Source organism: Archocentrus centrarchus, chromosome 13 (assembly GCF_007364275.1).
Source record: "Archocentrus centrarchus isolate MPI-CPG fArcCen1 chromosome 13, fArcCen1, whole genome shotgun sequence".
Lineage (NCBI taxonomy): Eukaryota > Metazoa > Chordata > Actinopteri > Cichliformes > Cichlidae > Archocentrus > Archocentrus centrarchus.
In genome coordinates, this window is record NC_044358.1 from 5,334,089 (window position 1) to 5,351,819 (window position 17,731).

The following is a 17,731-nucleotide window of genomic DNA, read 5'->3' on the forward strand; positions in this document are numbered from 1 at the left end:
CAGATGTCGTTCCTGAAATCTGGCTGAGCCAGTCCTCCAGTTTTGGAGTCGCTGCCCTGACTGTTCCAGTTACCACAGGGACCACTGTTGCCTTCACCTACCACATCTTCTCTAGCTCTTCTCTCAGCCCTTGGTATTTTGGTATAAGGCTGAGCAGGTAGTGAAGAAGTGGTAATACAAGCCTTTGGTATCTTCTGTGATCATGGGAAATTTGAACTCAGTACTGAATAAGATCAACAGTCTAGCTGCACTGGTGAAGAATGTCGAGGTCTACAGTGAATGCAGTCTGTCGTGCTTTTGTGAAATGTGGCTCCATGTGGCATCCCGGATGCTAACCTGGAGCTACCCAGCTTCAGCAAGGTCAGAGCATACAGAGACACAGACCTGCGGGAAGTGGAATGTAGCAGGTCTCTCTTTGTATGTGAACACAAAGTGGTGTAATCCTCGGCATGAGAACGTCAAAATCCTCACCTGCTGCAGACACATTGAAGTTTTGGCTGTAAGTCTGCATTCCTATTACCTGCCCAGAGAATTCACATATGCCATTGTTGTCATTGTTGACATTCCTCCATGCTCTGATGCAGAGATTGTGAGTGACATCATCCAATCTGCTGTTCCTGCATCCTGAGGTGCTTGTGTTAATCCCTGGAGAATTTAATCATGTGACTCTGGATAAACTACTACCTGCCTTCTCTCAGTACGTGGACACCAGTGGAAATGGGAATACTGACCTAGTGTATGCAAACATAGAGGATGCATACAACGCTACCTGGCTGCCAGCTCTGGGAAAAGCAGATGACAACCTTGTTCTGCTTCAGCATCACTATAAACCAAGAGTAAGGAGGCTACCTACAACCTACAAGCTTGGGATGTACTGCATTCGCTGCAGAGTGAGAACACTGAGGAGGCTGCTGACTGCAGTACTGACTAGATTAACTTGTATATGGATGTCATTGTTCCAGTAAGGGCTGTATGCTGCTATGCTAACAACAAGCCCTGGCTCATGAGTGACATTAAGGGCCTCCTCAGTCAAAAGAAAAGAGCTTTTAAACATGGTGATCTGCAGGAGCTTAAGTGAATGCAGAAGGAACCCAGAGAGCTGTAGAATGAGGAAGCTGGAGCAGAAGTTGCAGAATAACCGCATGAAAGAGCTGTGGGTTGGGATGAAGATCATTACTGGCTGCAGCGCAAAGTGGGGTGCCTCCCTCGAGGGAGATGTAGGGAAAGCAAATCAGTTGAACAACTTTTTTAACAGGTTTGACCATCCCAAGTCATTCTCATCTCAGAATATTGCAGCCCCACCCACCCTTTAGTTTGTGCCCCCCACCCACTCACTCACGAGCATGCCCCCACCCCACCCATGCTCAAGGCAGTTCGGGTGTGCAGAGAGCTGAGGAGGATTTGTCCCAGCAGCGGGTCCAGGTGGAGTATCCCCACAACTCCTGAAGGCCTGCACTTTGGAGCTGGGGAACCTATCTAATCTATATCTCTCCCTCTTCCCCGATGATACCACTTGGTATTGCTACATCTATCACTTCTCCCTCTGCTTGTCCGCCACTAAAATGTCTGGTTGGTTAGCTATCACAAGTTTGTCCATTTGTATCTGGAAGTGCCACAAGATCTTAACTTGGTCATTCTCATCCACCTTTGGGGGCATATCACTAAGCACATAATCATTTGTAGCCATCTTCCTGATGTACTCGTGGATCTTTGTTGTTTCATCCAGGATAGTGGTTCTGACACTCACTTCCTTCCACTTAGACAAACTGGTGATAGCTAATCAACCAGACATAGGGGCATATCCCATTTTGACCTCGGGACTTCTAGATCATACTCGGCACAGATGTTCCTGTATACTATGTATATTCTCAGGAGCATCTCTGCACAGCCTGCACCTGGGGCCTTGACTGGTGTGGTAGATCCCAGCCTTTATCAAGCTTGTTCCTGTGCTGCCATCATTAGTGCCTCCATTCTGTCTTTCAGCCCAGCTTTGTCCAGCCATTGGTAGGATTTTCTTTTTTTTTTCAGCCACTTTCTTCTATCTATTACTGGTTTTCTCCAGGTACTCCAGTTTTTTCAGACAATCCAAAGACATGCACCTCTGATAGGCTGGGGACCGGTCAAGGGTGTGCCATGGCTCTCGCCCTATGCCAGCCTGAAAAGGATAAGCGGAAGAAAATGGATGGATGGTTGGAATTACTTTAATTAATAAATTTTACATAAAATGTTATTAATGTCATAAAAAGTGCAATTAAACAAGAAAATGATGATGATGATGATGATGATGATGATGATGGTGATGAAACTGTTGTCCTAATGAAAATGCTTAATACTTTTAGTTTTGGTTGTTTTAGGTTAGGTGCAAATTTGTCTGTTTTCTTTCATTGTGTAGTCATTGTTTTCCTTTCAAACTCTGACTCGGACAATGTTACTCCTTAGAGAATATATCTACTCATCATATGATAAAAGATTTCCATATCACATCCACATGATCCAGTTGAATCTTGTTGTATAAGCACTGCACAGCTTTTTGGCTCTCCAGAGTTGTCTGTACCACCTCCATTTAGACTTCACATTTCAGTTCCATCCAACATGACAGGAGTTATGACATTGTGTAAAATTGAATCTCATTACTGAAGGATATTTCCCACCCACAGTGTCTTGTCCTGTACAAGCCTGTCACGCCCAATTATTCTCAATGAGCTCTGATGAGTGAGCCATAAATGAATCCCCTCTGTCAGTTTTTTTATTGATGTCCATGCACAGAGGAAGATGTATCTATTTTTCATCAGTTCATGTAAAATGCAAGGCTGCTAATAGACCATTTGTCTCTGTTAGCAAAAGGAAATTTCATGGTGCTATAAATACAGAACATCTGCTGAGCTGTCAGGAAGCAGGACAGTAAACTGAAGGTGTACAACCTTATTTAACAGACTGGGTCTAGAAACTAGGGCAGTGTCTGCACCTTCTAAATTCCCTATGTATTAATTAGAACTTTGAAATACTTTACATCTATACTGTGTATATATAAAATAAAAGTATACTAGCATGTAAGAGAGAAATGTTAACTCAGATTTTACTGAGAGATTATGAGACTAAGACTGAGACTATTTTTTATTAAATTTAGGGGGCTCAAGGTTGACACATTTCTGAAAAACAATTATTAAAATTAAATCAGAAGACACTAAGCTATCTTGGCATTTTGTCCTAATAGACTATTTGAACATACTCTCACCTCATTCCTGCCTTTGTAAAAGCCTACATTTTTTTTATATCTAATTAATAAAATTAATGAAATTCTATTTCATAGCATTTTCCAAAATTGTGAAAAAGAATACAGTATTACATATCTGAATACAAAGCCCCTGCAAAGTTATAGTTTTAGGCGCTTCTAATCTGCAGCATTCACCCGCTGATTTAAAGTGCTCTCATTGTAATATAGTTATTAATGAAATGTTCAGTTCAATTAAATTTCAATTCATTTTTAAATGCATAGAGCCAAATCACAACAATAGTCACTTCAAGGCTCTTTACTGTATATTGTAAGGTAGAGACCTGTGATGGTTTGCAACCGCACAATTTAAATATTTATCTGTATAAACGTAATATAGTAGGGTTTATACCTTAATGTTTATACATACTTTGATTTCGGTGATGAGTTCCAGTGATTCTTTTCTGTTTTCTTTGAGTTGCCTGCCTCCAGTTCTTCCCTTTTGAGCAAAAGAGGATGCCGAGGGTGGAGCTGGCTTAAGTGCTGACACCAATCAAGTGGACTCAACCATCTGTTATCTCATGGGGGGGGGGATGGGTTCTTTTTTGTTTTTCTCAAAAATAGTTACACTTTGGTTCCCCCTGTGGTGTTTAAAATAGTTTATCCAATTAGTATATAGGTTGAGCTGCCTCTCATTTGGGAGGTCAGTTAGTTGAGTTCTGTTAAATGGGTTCTGTAAATTTTGTTTAGTTGACCTCTTTTATGGGCCCATTGAGTTTTAAGAATTGTTTGGTTTTTTGTGACATTTTTTGCCTTTTTGGGGTATAATAAAGCCCACAGTTTAAAAATACACCTGTGCCCATTTGTTTGTGCCAACCTGGTCCCTCATAAGTGGTGTCAGGAGTGGGATCAGCCAGTTAAAAAGGCACAGGTGTGTGTGGCTTTTTTTTTTTTTTTTAAAATGTGGGCCGACCTACCGATCAGTAGGTGATCTGCTCTACCTCCTGAGCTACAGCCACATAACAATGGAGGGATTCCACTTGCTTAAACTTAGTTACAGCACTTGCAGAAAGACATTTACTGTCCAGTGCTGTGTAATTCATTATAGTAAAATTAAATATAAAAAAATGGTCAGACAAAACAGGGTTTTCCTGAAATTCTGTTAAATATTCAGTTTCTATGCCATATGTCAAGACAAGATCCAGAGTGTAATTAAAGCAATGAGCAGGATTATTTACATTTTGAGAGATGTTGGTTGAGTCTAATAAAAACTGAGTACAGGTCAAGAGGGTGATAGATATTAATAACTAGAACTTTATTTTTACTTTTCCAATTAGGGTGGACAAGGCTAAGAGGGAAAAATCTATCTACCTGTCTACAACTTCAACATGATTAATTTTTAGCACTGACTTACACAATACTTCCTTGTGTATAATACAATACTAAAATACCATTTTCAATTCTGGGTTAATTTCAGTGGTTTTAGCTGCTACAGGACTGCTTCAAAAGTCCTGTCAGATTTGAACAGCCATCCATTATAACACCTGCCAGTTTGTCCCATTACTGCCCCAGCCTATCCAAGCATGCAGTTATCTCCATGAACAAGTCACTCCCTGCCATAGGCACTTTCACTGAGCACACTGCTGCCAGCTCCTCCATAATCTCAAACTCTTTGGTTATCCCATGTATAAAGATGAGTAACTGGTCTGTGTTGTAGACATCCCAGCTCTTGTCCAAGCCAAGGAGAAAAAAGTCAAAACTGACTCCTTTGTTTTTCAACTGGATCCCCTGATTTCCTGCAATGTCCTCAATCCACCTTGTTAGTTTGCCTGGCATGGGATACATTCACAAATGCTTTTTTTTTTTTGCTCAGGGCATATTGATGTGGCAGACTCCATCAAACACTCTTTGAGAGAATGACTTTGTGTTTTTTTTGCAACTTGATGAGAAATTACAAAGCTGGGCTAAAGCTTGGAAAAAAATTCCTCGATTTCTTTGCAGTTCTTGTATTCTCTGTGTGTTTAATTCAAACTGTAATCTGCGCTCACTGGTATCATTTATGTTGTATGCAAATCACCACTCTTTTATTGCTTCTCATTATTTTTTAATGAATATCCTAACTTAATCAGTGACAAACAAACAAAAAAGGTCAAAAACTGCGAAGAAAAGTAAGCTCCATACATTGTTGAATTGACATAACTGCAGGTTACAAAAATATATAATAGTAACTAGTGTGCCCCCCATTTTCATTGATTATGGCAGTAATATTTCTCCTCGTGGACAGGCACAACCTCCGGATGGCATCCTGTGGGATGGCAGCCCACTATTCAGTCAATGCTGCCCAAAGTAACTGTTGAGTCTACAGAAAGGATTACGCTGTCGCACTGTCACTCAAACTGCTCCACAGATTTTCAGTGAGCTTGAGATCAAGGCTCATTGCTCTGGCAACTTGTCTGGTGTTCCACCTTGCCTCCAGCATTCCAGTTGTGGCATTCTCACGGATGTCATTTTCTCCAAACCAGTGGTGCCTTTTTACCTCAGCTGTTTCAAAGAGAAAGTCGAGGTATTGTCATAGCCTTGCTATCTGTGTCTATTCCACAAAAACTTCAACGTTGGCCATAATTCAAGAACAATGTGACCCAGAATGTTCAAATTCCCACCATACATGCATCTACTAAAAATCTCAGACAAGTTCAAATTTTGGTGACCTTGACCTCAAGGTAAAGGTCAGAGCTCAAGCTCCACAAAAGCTTTAACGTTGGCCATAGCTTAAGAAGGATGTTCAAATACATACCATATATGCATCTACTAAAAATCTTGGATGACTTCAAATCTCGGGGGCCTTGATCTCAAGCTAAAGGTCAGAGGTCAAGTTTTCTGAAAATCTTGTCAAACCAGTAACTCAAGACTGATTTTACCTGGGATCTTCACACTATAGATGCATACTGTTCAATCTAGACCCATTGAACTTTACACACTTGTTCACTGACTTTACTGTAACAGCACTTTGACCCCACCCCTCCCCCTTGTTACCAATCCAAAACAGCCAAGTGTTGGCACCCACTCAGTGGCGCTCTTGATGAACGGTGGTCTTCTTGTCATTTCGGATTGGTTGGAGAACAGCGTTGGGACTTCTTCCCCAAAACTGAAGAACAGAAGGTCTTCATTTAGAGTGGAAAAAGAGTGTGTTGCTCTTTTATCTTTTCCTGTAGTAATGACTTTTTCTTCACAAATAAATTTTTAACCCCTAGACAAAAATATTCTATATTAAACTACTGATTACTATTTAAACTCTTTCTCTCAATTGATCTTTCTGAGTTAACATCAGTTAACTTCAGTAGTTACTTCCTCCAAGCCATCAGCGTTAGACCCCATTCCCACAAGACTGTTCAAAGGCGTCCTACCATTAATTAGAGGTGGCAGAAGTACAGACATTCTGTACCTGTACTTAAGTAGAAGTACAGATACTTTTATTAAAAAATACTCTGGTAAAAGATGAAGTACTGATTCAACTTCTTTACTCAAGTAAAAGTGAAAAAGGACAGGCTCTGAAATGTACTCAAAATAAGAAAGTAAAAGTAGCTCTTTGGCTGTGATGAGCTGCCGCTGTTCTGAGGTTTACTGCTGTTTGTGGATTTACACAAGTGAATTCAACAAGATGTAACCCAGTGTTTCACAAGCTATCTTAGCTGATTTCCATCCCCTACACTGACAGTATACTGCTTATACCGTCTTTATACTGACAGTTTGCAGTTGGTATAAAGGTGGAATTCAGTGAATGAATCTCAGCATCCTCAGCATATATTGAAACTCATCTCTGCTACACTGATGTAACCTGTAACTCTGACCTTGGACATCACAGCTGCTGTGCAGCAGTCCAACACAGAGCTTACTGTAAAATCATCACAGTACAGCAAAATGACCTGTTTATCCTGCAATAAACTACAGTATTTTCATACAACCTTTGAATAACACAGTTACTATACCTCAGTTTGTTTTGCAGGACGTTTCATAATATGAAAAATTATAACTTTACATTATGTAAGCTTTAAATTTCCAGTTTATCAAATGTCACTGAGCAGTCCTTACCTTTAAATCTAACCTCTCTTCTTCCTCTCCTGTCGTCTTTCTTACATCTTAAGAAAGACTTGAAGACTTTTCTTTTTATAAGAGCTTTTAATCTTCGTCCATAATTTTTAGCTATTTTATCTACACCCTGGTGTATTTTAATTTACACCATGGTTTGTTATTTAGTGTGTTTTATACTTTTACTGTTTGTTATGTTTTTTGTTTTGTAGCACTTTGAGGTTTTTTTAAAATGTAAAGTGCGTTATAAATTAAAGGTATTATTATCATTATTATTATTATCTTTCTCCATCTCTGAGTGAACTTCTTTCCCTGGAAATACAGCAGCGGTACCTTTAGCTAGCAGACACATTGTGTGACAAACTAAAGACAGTTTGTGTGTTGGATGGATACGCCAATATGATTGTTCCTTATGCGTTATTATGTTTTCCTCCGTTTGGTTTCAGATCAGTTTGATGTTTGAAGGCGCAGTGACTGGAAATAAAATCTTCCCTCAGACATGTTAAACCTAAAGTAACAAGCCTGTTTTGAAAATGTAAGGAGTAGAAAGTACAGATATTTGTGTAAAAGTGTAGACCTGAAAATTCTAATTAAGTACAGTAACGAAGTATTTGTACTTTGTTACTTCCCACATCTGCCATTAATTAATAATTCAATCTTAAATATGATTAATTTGTCTTTATTAACTGGCTATGTGCAACAGGCTTTTAAGCTGGCAGTAAGTAAACCATTCCTTAGAAAGCCATCACCTGACCCAGCTGTCTTAGCTAATTATAGGCCAATCTCCAACCTTCCTTTTCTCTCAAAGATTCTTGAAAGAGTAGTTGTAAAACAGCTGACTGATCATCTGCAGAGGAACGGTTTATTTGAAGAGTTTCAGTCAGGTTTCAGAATTCATCACAATACAGAAACAGCATTAGTGAAGGTTACAAATGATCTTCTTACAGCCTCTGACAGTGGACTCATCTCTGTTCTTGTCCTGTTGGACCTTTGATACTGTTGACCATAACATTTTATTGCAGAGATTAGAGCATGCTATAGGTATAAAAGGCACTGCACTGCAGTAGTCTTGCTGAGAAACTTCAACGCTCATGTGGACAATGACAGTAAGACCTGGAGGGGCATGATTGGGAGGAACGGCCTGCCCGATCTGAACCCAAATGGTGTTTTGTTGTTGGACTTCTGTGCAAACCACAGTTTGTCCATAATGAACACCATGTTCGAACATAAGGATGTCCATAAGTGCACATGGCACCAGGACACCCTAGGTCGCAGGTCGATGATCAATTTTGTAATCGTATCATCAGATCTGCGGCCGTATGTTCTGGACACTCGGGTGAAGAGAGGAGCTGAGCTGTCAACTGATCACCACCTGGTGGTGAGTTGGATCAGGTGGCGGGGGAAGATGCTGGACAGACCTGGCACACCTAAACGTATTGTGAGGGTGCGCTGGGAACGTCTGGCAGAGGCCTCAGTCCAGGAGATCTTCAGCTCCCACCTCCAGCAGAACTTCGAGAACATTCCGAGGGAGGTTGAGGACATTGAGTCTGAATGGACCATGTTCTGCACCTCCATTGTTGAGGCTGCTGCTCAGAGCTGTGGCTGCAAGGTGGTTGGTGCTTGTCGTGGTGGTAACCCCCGAACCAGATGGTGGTCACCGGAGGTGAAGGGAGCCATCAAGCTGAAGAAAGAGTCCTATCGGGCTTGGTTAGCCTGTGGGACTCCGGAGGAAGCTGACAGGTATCGGCAGCTGACAGGTATCAGCAGGCCAAGCGGAATGCAGCTCGGGCAGTGGCCGAAGCGAAAACTCGGGTGTGGGAGGAGTTCGGTGAGGCTATGGAAAAAGACTTTCGGTCGGCATCGAAGCGATTCTGGCAAACTGTTAGGCGACTCAGGAGGGGAAAGCAGTGCGCCACTCACACGGTTTATAATGCGGGTGGGGTGCTGCTGACTTCAACTGAGGCTATAGTCAGACAGTGGAAGGAATACTTCGAGGACCTCCTGAATCCCACTGTTGTAGGGCTGTCTTGGTTGACACGCCTCTGCAACATCACGCGGAGATCTGGGGCAGTGCCATTGAATTGACAGACCGGGGTGGTGGTCCCCATCTTTAAGAAGGGAGACCAGAGGGTGTGCTCCAACGTTTGGGGGATCACACTCCTCAGCCTCCCTGGTAAGGTCTATGCCAGGGTGCTGGAAAGGAGGGTCCGTCTGTTAGTCGAACCTCGGATTCAGGAGGAACAATGGGGTTTTCGTCCTGGTCGCGGAACGCTGGACCAGCTCTTTATCCTCTCAAGGATATTCGAGTGTGCGTGGGAGTTTGCCCAACCAGTCTACATGTGCTTTGTGGACTTGGAGAAGGCACTCTACCGTGTCCCTCGGGGTATCCTTTGGGAGGTCCTGCGGGAGTATGGGGTGTCTGGCCTGTTGTTGCGGGTCATTCAGTCTCTGTACAACCACAGTGAGAGCTTGGTCCGTATAGCCGGTAATAAGTCGGATTCGTTTCCTGTGGGTGTTGGACTCCGTCAGGGCTGCCCTTTGTCACCGATTCTGTTCATAATTTTTATGGACAGAATTTCTAGGTGAGATTATATCTCTCGGCTGGCCTGGGAACGCCTTGGGGTCCCCCCGGATGAGCTGGAGGAGGTGGCTGGGGAGAGGGAAGCCTGGGCTTCTCTGCTTAGGCTCCTGTCCCTGCGACCCGGCCCCGGATAAGCAGAAGAGAATGGATGGATGGATGGATGCACTGCAGTGGTTTGAATCATATTTATCTAATAGACTCAAATTTGTTCATGTAAAAGCGGAGCCTTCTTCAGACACTAAGGTTAATCATGGAGTTCCACAGGGTTCTGTGCTAGAACCAATTCTATTTACATAATACATGCTTCCCTTAGGCAGTATAATTAGAAAGCACTGCATACATTTTCATTGCTATGCAGATAAACTCAGCTTTATCTATCCATGAATCCAGATGACACACACTAATTAGATAGATAGATAGATAGATAGATTAGATAGATAGATAGATAGATAGATAGATAGATAGATAGATAGATAGATAGATAGATAGATAGATAGATAGATAGATAGATAGATAGATAGATAGATAGATAGATAGATAGATAGATAGATAGATAGAGAGCATATTTCTCCCATATTGGCTTCTCTTCATTGGCTCCCTGTTAAATCCAGAATTAAATTCAAAATCCTTCTCCTCACATACAAGGTCTTGAATAATCAGGCCCCATCTTATCTCAAAGGCCTCATAGTACCGTATCACCCCAATAGAGCACTTCACTCTCAGACTGCTGGCTTACTTGTGGTTCCTAGGATACTTAAGAGTAGAATGGGAGGCAGAGCCTTCAGCTTTCAGGCCCCTCTTCTGTGGAACCAGCTCCCAGTTTGGATTCAGGAGACAGACACCCTCTCTATTTTTAAGATTAGGCCTTAAACCAGGGATCCTCAAATCCAGGCCTTGAGAGCCCCTGTCCTGTAGGTTTTAGATGTGTCTCTGCTTCAACACAGCTGAATCAAATATAGAAGTCATTAGCAGGACTCTGGAGAACTTGACTGCATACTGAGGAGGTAATTCAGCCATTTGATTCACGTGTGTTGGATCAGGGACACATCTAAAACCTGCAGGACACCAGCCCTTGAGGCCTGGATTTGAGGATCCCTACCTTAAACTTTCCTTTTTTGATATAGCTTATAGTTAGGGCTGGAACTCCATAATTCTTTCAGGCACTTCTGTGGAAGCAGCTCCTAGTTTGGATTTGGGAGACAGACACCCTCTCTATTTTTAAGATTAGACTTAAAACTTTCCTTTATGATAAAGCTTACAGTTAGGGCTGGATCAGGTGTCCCTGAACCGGGGGGGGGGGGGGGGGGGGGATTTCTTTTTCATTCACCCCTTTTCACTCTGCTTATACACCATTCTGTGTCTTTTGTCCTGTCTCTCTCCGCTCAGCCCCAGTCGGTCACAGCAGATGACTGCCCCTCCCTGAGCCTGGTTCTGCTGGAGGTTTCTTCCTGTTAAAAGGACGTTTTTCCTTCTCACCATTGCCAAGTGCTGCTCATAGGGCATCATTTTGATTGTTGGGTTTCTCTGTAATGATTGTAGGGTCTTTACCTTACAATATAAGGAGCCTTGAGTTGACTGACTGTTGTGATTTGGTCCTACATATATACATAAAATTGAATTGAAATTGATTTCTGCTCAGCTTCTCTGTCAAAATCTAAAAAAGCCTTTTTTGTTAATATGTATGCACCTTGTCTCCAGCATACACACAAACAATAGTGGAGGGAGATGTTTTTCAGTAATTTGGGGACAGCATGTGGTACAATTTTACTAGCTTTATTACTTTTGATGTCATGAAACAGTAGGTGTTTGTTTTTTTTTCTTTTTAGTCGCTATTTTAGTCAGAGTATTTAACAGAATTGCTTCACTATATTTTTTACATGATGGCCACTATATGTTCGAAGGCCAAAAAAGTCGTCATGTCTTTATTATAAAACTAATACATTTCACACTATGATTGGGCCATTTATGTGAAATATTTTCAGAAAAGAAACAACTGGAATTATTTAGTAAAAGAAAAGGCTTCCTGTAAGAAGACTCTGAAAAGAAATCTGTGACTTTGATCACTTCTCTTTATTTCACTGGGCTGGAATTTAATTCAAAGTCAGTCATTATTTGACACTCAGCTTCTGGTATTAGACTGACACATTAACATTGTTCTCGTGGTCATGAGTCGAAGGTACAAACTTACTTAATGATGACAGAAAATAATTAGAAAAGGTCCATGGTGGCAGTGACTACAGTAAAGGTGTTAGACTGTAAGTGGTTCATCTCATGAGTTTCATCATGGTCCCTGTCATTACAGAGCCTATATGTGCATTTCACTGAGAGTAGAGCAGCTGGCCATCAGCAGTCATATATGTTTGAAGCCCTCTCAATGGCTCATTGACTCTCAGGAAGTGGGGGTATAAAGACAAAAGCATGAGCATTTTAACTGCAACATAGATCAGACCAAAGTCTGCAAGCAATTTGTTTCTCCCCTCGATCTTTTCCATTTAGCTCACCCTACATCATCTGTGACCTACTGCTTTATGTATGATCTCTATGTGGGTGTTTCTGTGTCTTCATCTACTATTTCCTGTTGGCTGTTTATCATAGTTGATGGCCTCTTGAGGGTGGGGAAAAGAGGGAAGCAGCTCTTGTAGATTTTTCTCAGAGCAGTTACTTTAGGTCTGCTCCATCTTTCTGTTTGCTTTTCTCCGCTGTTCTCTCAGTCAAGGCTCAGACTTCCCTCCCAGTGGATCCCAGTGAAATTGGGACAGTGCTGGAATACTGTTAGAACACTTATGAAGCCAGCTCTGATATATTGGTGGCTCCTCCTTGAATACATGGTGTTTCTTTGTCTTTATTAATATGAATTTTTTTTTATATCAGAGACAGAAATTATGCCAGTTGTGTATTCAAATCCAGTCTGGGGCCTTTCTGTGTGGAGTTTGGATGCTCTCTCCGGATACTCTGGCTTCCTCCCACACTGCAAAGACATGCATGGGGTTAGGTTAATTAGTGATTCTAATTTCACCACAGGTGTGAATGTGAGCATGGACAGTTGTCTGTGTCTATGTGCTAGCTCTGCAATAGATTGGCAGCCTGTCCAGGGTGCAGCCTGCCTCTCACCCTATGACAGCCACATTCTACAATGATCAGAAACAGCCTCTTCTTTTTGCCTACTGAGTCTGTAGCCGAGAGAGCCTAACTGTTTCATAGCAAAGCCAGAAACAGAGCTGCAAGATACATTAATCTCTGCAGAGTTTGTCATCTCCTTGCAGTCATATGAGGCCAACGGTCAGCAGAAATAAACTCTGAGGGAGCAAATGAGATTAGAGACTAAGTTTGATCTGAGCCGGGCCATTCCACATCAAACCATATCACAATGCAAGCACAAAATAAATAAATTAACTTTTACATTTGCTTGCTACAGTGAAACTTTAAACATCTCAAATTATTGCTCTTCTCCTATGATCTACACTGTGGCCATAAGGCTTGATTAGATACAGCAGAGGCTAACATTTTTTTTCACAGCAGTGGTACAGATATAGCTCATGGACAGTCTAGGGCTCATACCTTGGTTTAGTAGCTCAAACACTAATATGTCCTACTCAAGTACAAGCACATGGCATGGCTCTGCTGAGATGCTACAATTGTAGCTGCACTAGAATTGTAGAAGGACAAGTACCATCAGATCTATTCAATTAAATTATATTTACGTAGCACGTATTCAACACAACAGTTTTCCTCGAATACTTAGGATCCTACGAGTAAAATGAGAGGCAGAGCCTTCAGCTTTCAGGCCCTTCTGTGGAACCTAGCTCAGATTTGGGAGAGACACCCTCTCTATTTTTAAGATTAGACTTAAAACTTTCCTTTATGATAAAGCTTATAGTTAGGGCTGGATCAGGTGACCCTGATCCCTTAGTTATGCTGCTATAGACCTAGGCTGCTGGGGGTTCCCATGATCCACTGAGTATTTCTTTTTCATTCACTTCTTTTCACTCTGTTTATACACCACTCTTTAATCATTACCCATCCATCCATCCATCCATCCATCCATCCATCCATCCATTTTCTTCCACTTATCCAGGGCCGGGTCGTGGGGGCAGCAGCTTAAGCAGAGAAGCCCAGACCTCCTTCCCCCACTCACCTCCACCAGCTCATCTGGAGGGACCCAAGGCGTTCCCAGGCCAGCCAAGAGATATAATTTCTCCAGCGTGTCCTGGGTCTTCCCTGGGGCCTCCTCCTGGTAGAACATGCTCGGAACACCTCATCCAAGAGGCACCCAGGAGGCGTCCTAGTGAGATGCCCGAACCACCTCAGCTGGCTCCTTTTGTTGTGGAGGAGCAGTGGCTCTACTTTGCGCCCCTCCCGAATGGCTGCACTCCTCACCCTATCTCTAAGGGAGAGGCCAGCCACCTTTCAGAGGAAGCTCATTTCTGCCGCTTTTGTTTGCGATCTAATTCTTTCGGTCACTACCCAAGGCTCATGACTATAGGTGAGGGTAAGGATGTAGACTGACCAGTAAATCAGCAGCTTTGCTTTCAAACCCAGCTCCCTCCTTACCAGGACAGGCCGGTGCAGCATCCACATCACTGCAGATGCAGCCCCAATCCGTCTGTCAATCTCCCGTTAACCCCGAGATACTTAAACTCCTCCACCTGAGGAAACAACTCATTCCTGAGGCGAACTCTACTTTTCTTTTTACATGTTTGTTAGCCCGGCACCCAGATTTTTTTTTTTTACATTTTCTGATTGTGCATGTCCTTATCTCCATTTAGATGCATTTTGTCCTGTCTCTCTCCCCTCAGCCCCAACCGGTCACAGCAGATGACTGCCCCTCCCTGAGCCTGGTTCTGCTGGAGGTTTCTTCCTGTTAAAAGGGAGATTTTCCTTCCCACTATCACCAAGTGCTTGACTCTAATCATTGTATGGTCTTTACCTTAAAATATAAAGTGTCCTGAGGTGACTGTTTGTTGTGATTTTGGTGTATTATAAACAAAACTGAACTGAATTGAAATCATCTTTGGATACAATAAAGAGACAGATCTGAAGTTATGAAAACCCTACAATATTAGAGAAAAAGCCCAACAATTACACCATCCCAGATGAACAAGCACTCGGCAACAGTGGGAAGGAAGTTCTTCCTTTTCACAGGAAGAGGCTTGCAGCAGGACAGGGCTTAGAGAGAGGAAGCCATCCACTGTCAGAAAGGTAGGGCAAAAACCAAAATCAACAAACTACAGGAGAAAGGTTTAACTGACATTATTTTTATTTTTTGGATCATAGATGAGGTAAAATATGGTTATTAAGCCCCTCATAAATCACAGCTGGTGGCTGACAGATTAACAGTCCTCCTGCATACAGAAAACCCAGGGTGATTCTCATTTCTCTTTTTTTGTCTTCTCTGTACTCGTCTTGAAGGATGTCACTATTCCTAAAAGGAGAGAGGAGCAAAGAGAAAGGAGGCTTGAAAATCTGAGATCTAGGTCTTTATCTTTTTTTTGCATCTCTTTTTTTGATTCCCTTTTTTTTAAATGAATACCTTTGTTACCTTTACTGCTATTCACCTTTGTTTTCATTGTGTTTAACATTAACCACACAATGTGCCATCATGTAGGAAGTTTGCACTGTGTAGAATTCACAGACTGCTATTACCAGGTACACAAAATACATTTGTGAAAAAGAAAATAGATTCTCCATTCAACTGTTGCCATTTTCAAAAATAACCTGGTTGAAAAATTTTGGATAAAGAAAAGTATTGAAGCTTTTACCCCCCCCCCCCCCCCCCCCCCTTTCTTTAAGACAGACTATCCACAAACCTGAACACAACACTGTAGATCAACTTGTACAATGTAGTATGAAAGAAAAATAAAAGCAGAGCATATCAGTAGTGTTTCATTAAGGTCAAAACATGATAAATGGCCATAAAGTCTGAGAAGACACGGCAAAGTGATGTAGCACATAGCAAGCCTTTTTACTGCTCTCAAGTAATTTGTCTCTGTGAAAGCTCCCTGTTATCACCAGTGTTATGATGCCACAGCGCTGCCATGATGGCTCCTTTATCTCTTTTCTTATCTCCAGTCAGCCTGTGAGTTTCTTAGTTTTTTTAGTTGGCCTAAGTATTAATAGCTACAACTGGCCATGGTAATGACTAGCTCAGGGACTGATAGGACACAGCTTTAGCAGCTGCAGGTGTGGCAGCATGAGTCTGGGATTTTGCTCTAATGAGACATACTATAAAGACCAATACAGCTCCTCTTATTTCTATTTCTGAGACCCTATAGAGCTGGGCAACATCCCTCAGCACCAACAGTGTTAGAACCAGCCGGGGTTGTACGTTGTCATTTATTGGCCTATTTAATCTCTCTACATATTTCCTTGCCTGAGGCACAGCGCTGTCCTCAATAGACAGAATCGATAACAGTGCTACTGCCAAGCCATCCAAGGGGTAACAATAAAACTAGCACAATTATAGTAAGATGGATCAGAATCTTTAGCAGAAGTATATTATTCATATGTTTGGCTGGATTCCAGGAGGCTGCAGGAGGACTGTGGCAATAAAGAAACCTGTAAGTTAACTGGCCACCTGAGAGCCAACCTGGACATGTTGCCTGGATATTGGCAGTAATGTGACAGCTCTTTGTCAGAATGTGTGTAAATGCCAGCTCACAGATCCAGTGGGTGTATTCACAAGGGGACACCATATACTAAATGCTACTGTAGTCTGTCTGTGTGTTGTACCATTTGTGGTTTTATTTACCTCTGTTTATACCAACAGCTTAATTTAAAAAAAAAAGAAGAAGAAGAAGCTGGAATTCAGGGCCTGAGGGGTTTCTCTTCTTTTAGTTTCTTATAAATATAGCGTGTGTATTTATACAGAAGAGTACAATGTTGTGAATATTTGAACATGGTTAAAGAATTTCACTCAGCAAGCTAACTCTGAAATGCAAATGATTCTCTAAATAAGAGGATGCTGCTGCTAAAAACTCAGCCAGACACTGCTTGAAGAAGCGTGTGAGAGAAAATGTAAGAGCTCAGGCAAATCTGAGGTGGATGTGTGGACATTTGCCTCACATTTTTACAAGTGGGTACAGTTCATAATTTTTCATCTTATTTTTTAATATATTCAATAAAAATGATTAACATGTTAACACCCATTGATCTAAATAATGTGCGATTGCTCCTTTGTTCAATTCAATTTTATTTATTTAGCACCAAATCACAACAAACAGTCACCTCAAGGCATTTTCTATTGTAAGGTAAAGACCCTACAATAATTTCAGAGAAAGCCTCATCAGTCAAAAGTACCCCCATATGAGCAAGCACATGGCGACAGTGGGAAGGAAATCTCCCTTTTAACAGGAAGAACCCTCAGGTGTAACCAGGCTCAGGGAGGGGCAGCCATCTGCCATGACTGGTTGGGGGTGAGAGGAGGGGGAAATAATTATTTGATCTCCTGCTGAATTTATAAGTTTGCTCCCTTACAAAGAAATAGTCAAATTTTTTATGGTCGTTCATTTTAGTAGAAAAAGACAGAATAGTCAAACTCAAAAACCTCTTGTCTCTCATGTTTTGTATTTAGTTTTATGTCCCTTGTCTGTCTTCAGCAGTTTGTTTCAGCTGTGTTCCCTGGTGTGTCTTCTCTCCCTGATTACCTCATGAGTCTTCCTCTGTTTTTTGTCGTGTAGCCTCCACTCACACTGTGTGCCCCTTCTGTTCCAAATTTCCTGTGTTTCCTAAAATGTATTCAAGTATTTTTGGCTCCAGTCCAGTCCTGTTCATATTTCATTGATTTTTCCTTTGAGTTCCAGCAAATAAAGCTGAGTTCATGTGTATCCCCTGTCCTGCATTTGGGTCCTACTCTA

At 41.8% G+C, this 17,731-nt stretch overlaps 1 protein-coding gene across 1 annotated transcript in view; it reads left to right on the forward strand.

Annotated features, from left to right (window-relative positions):
• The window catches only part of sez6b (seizure related 6 homolog b), a 298,710-nt gene that overhangs the window by 192,268 nt on the left and 88,711 nt on the right, over positions 1–17,731 (forward strand). The window lies entirely within an intron of this gene.